Here is a 3,610-nt window from a genome sequence, read left to right as displayed (position 1 = left end):
ATATATATATATATATATATATATATATATATATATATATATATATATATATATATATATATATATATATATATATATATATATATATATATATATATATATATATATATATATATATATATATATATATATATATATATATATATTTAAAAAGCAAATTTATTAATGAACCAGAACATTTTGAGAACGCACGTCATTATACTATTGTTAAATTAGTTGAATAAAAATTGATATTCTTGTTTTTTATGTTTTTGAAATTGTAATTAATAATAAATAAACGTAATCTTACGACAACCTTGAATTAATGCCTGTAGCTTTGCTTGCTGTCCAGTAGCCTATCATATTGGACTGCGATTTGCTTTGACGTTGTGTGCATGCGCTGAAACAGCCGTTCTTATGTCGTATTATATTATAAGTCACATACGTTTTTTCGAGAAAAAAAGGTAAGTTTAAAAGTCCACCCTTAAACGTGACTATCAGTGGAGCGTAAGCAGTTTGTACGAAAACGTACAAATGAGAATGGGTTGCAGACAGACTGTTTCTCAAATATGCAAGACTCTCATATCATATCATGCATCTGTCGCTATTTAGTGTGTAGACACAGTATGCAGTTGTCGTAATTGTAGAACTACTGCTGTAAATATTGTATGCAGTTGTCATGTAAATTACTCTGTTGTCAAAATGTAGCCTGTAATTTCCCACAAAATTTACAAGCAGATGCTATTTAACCAAATATCAAATGACTAAAACTTTTGGTTAGAGAGGACAAACTACAAACTAGAATGTGTAATAATCTTTATGTATGCATAGTTTGTGCATGAAGCAGAGGCTCTCCTCCTTTCTCATTTCCCCTTGCTGTCCTCTCATTTATTGTGTCCGTCCTGAAGTAGCCCAGGCATTGTTTAATCCAGATGGCGTAATCACAACCCCTCTCTCTGTGTCTTCCTCTTCCTATTCATACAGCCTCCTATTAATATCCTGATCCCTCACTATCCTGTCAGCAAGTAAGTCTCAAGCAAACACTGGGACAAATAGAGGGCAAGAAGGAGGGAAGAAAAAGGAAAAAAGTGGGGGATCCCCAACATGAAGAACAACAGGATGGAGGAGAGCATGTCATATGGTCAATTACGGGCAGGAGGATCTCTGCGTCCAGAGAGAGAGGAGAGGAGAGGAGAGGGTCGAGTTCCGGACTGAGGAAAAGCAAGTCAACCACTTTCACAGACGCCTTATTTACTGCAGTGGAAGAGCAGCTTTACGGCTCTGTGATTCAGCCATTTGTGACTGCAGATGGCACTCAAAGGAAAACAAAGACTTCCAAAGAGCAAGACAACGTGAGTGAGAGAGAAACAGGAGAAGATAGTTGTGTAACCTTTTGTTGAAATATTTCTAATGTCCACAACAGTAGCAGGTGGCTTCTTCATGTCAAACATTAAAATACATTACAAATGTTTAAATAATACTTTCAAATGATCATAAATAACACTATTTCAACATAATGGTGACGTTAATGTTCTGTTATGATAAACCACAAGTGCAAAACACTACATCAATGACTAACACAAATTGAGTTTTTTTCCAGTCACCTTTTATTAAACTGAACAACAGTAATTTTTTCCATTTTGCGTCAGTTTCTATTCTGGCAGTATTTCCAGTATATTACATTATATTTAACAGAAATGAGACGTCAAACATGCAACATCTATCTCTATAAAAGTGATCAATTCGGTTTCACTATAGTGCAAACATATTTTTGAATCTTATGAATGAAGTTGTCCTGTGTTTAATATATATATATATTTTTAATTTTCTGCCAGTTGTTGTAGGTTTAAACATCAACTTTCAGTGGCTGGCTGTGGTAACACTGTGAGGCTATAATGGGGCCAAAACCTTAGGAGAGAGATAAGGTATAGTGTGTTTCTATACGTCTTGAATACAAGTAAATAAAAGTGTTTTAACATAGGTAATTAAGCATTATGAGCATAACATAAAGATACGCTTTTATACGAAGTAAAATAGATGTTAAAATATTTATGCATATATGAGTTAAAGATGTTAAGATGTCCACATCAAAGCAAATTTACAAAAGTGATTTTATGTCCATAGAAAGCACATTAAATGTAAGTAAAATGTCTACTTTTAATGTTTCAAATAGGTTTTTGAAGAAAAATATGTCACAATTTGGTTGAAATAATGTTACTTTGTCATTCAGTGTAACACAATGTTTATGTAAAAATTCAAACAACATGGTTATTCTGACTTGTACATATTAAAATATATTAAAGAATAAGGGAGCATTTTAAATTGTATTGTGTTTTAAAAACTCTTACTGACAAATGGACAAAACCTAGGATAGTGGCAAATTTTAAAAATTTAGAATTACAACTAATTAGTATTTGGTTTTAAAGTAATTTGACATAAATTGATTTTTGTTGTAAATATCCATTGTCATACCCCTTCATTTTTTTACATTTTGTTTTGTTGCAGCATTATGTTAAACTGCTTTAAATTCGTTTTTCCCCACATCAATTTACACTCCATACACCATAATAATGACAAAGCAAAAACCAGATTTGCAAATTTTACAAATTTATTAAAAATAAAACGCTGAAATAAGTACATTGCATAAGTATTCATACCCTTAACTCAGTACATAGTTGAAGCACCTTTATAGCCTCAAGTCTTTGATGTGTCAAGCTTTGCACATCTGCATTTGGCAATTATCTGCCATTCCTTGCCTCACCTTTTCACCTCTCAAGCTCTGTCAGCTTGGATGGGGGCTGGCAGACATTTTCTAGAGTCCTAGTTGTTCCAATCGTCTTCCATTAGGGATAATGGAGGCTACATGCTTCTGTGAACCTTCAATGCAGCAGATTTGTTTCTGAACTCTTCCCTAGATCATTGCCTTAACACAAGTCTGTCACTGAGCTCTACAGGCAGTTATCTTGACCTCAGGACTTTTTTGCTCTGATATGCATTTTCAGCTGTTAGACCTTTTCTGAGAGGTGTGTGCCTTTCTAAATCATACTCATTCAAATGAATTTGCCAGTTTAACTCCACTCGAGGTGTAGTAACATCTAGAAGCAATATGAATGCTCCTGAGCTAAATTTCAAGTGTCCCAGAAAAGCGTATGACGGGATCTTTTCAGTTGCACATTAGTTTAAAATCGATAACTACAATACTGTTGCAATTAACAAACAAAGAATTAGCCACAATTTGTTTTTAATCTGAGGTATTACTTATTTGACTATTAATTAATTTTGTAATACTAATATCATTTAGTTTTTTTTTTATACCAGCACTGTTTCTGATTCTGCAACATATTAAAAATATCTGTCTTGTCCAATATTTTGGTCCAAAGTCAGTGAAAAGTCAAATATGCATAGCATGAAAGTCAATGATTAAGTTAAAAACTAAAAAAACAAGCAAACAACAAACGAAAAGAAATTAAGTCAGTTATCATTTTCATATTGTGTTTTATGTACAACTTTCTGTTTATCATCATGTCCCACTCACACCAGAGGGCAGAATTGAGACATGCATGAGATTGTGAGACAGTTTCACTTTTCCCCAAGCAGCATTTTAATCTTTTTGATGACTTACTTTCCTACT

Source organism: Garra rufa, chromosome 15 (assembly GCF_049309525.1).
Source record: "Garra rufa chromosome 15, GarRuf1.0, whole genome shotgun sequence".
In the NCBI taxonomy this organism is placed as follows: Eukaryota; Metazoa; Chordata; class Actinopteri; order Cypriniformes; family Cyprinidae; genus Garra; species Garra rufa.
The sequence above is the reverse complement of the archived record's forward strand: the minus strand, read 5'-3'. Positions refer to the sequence as shown.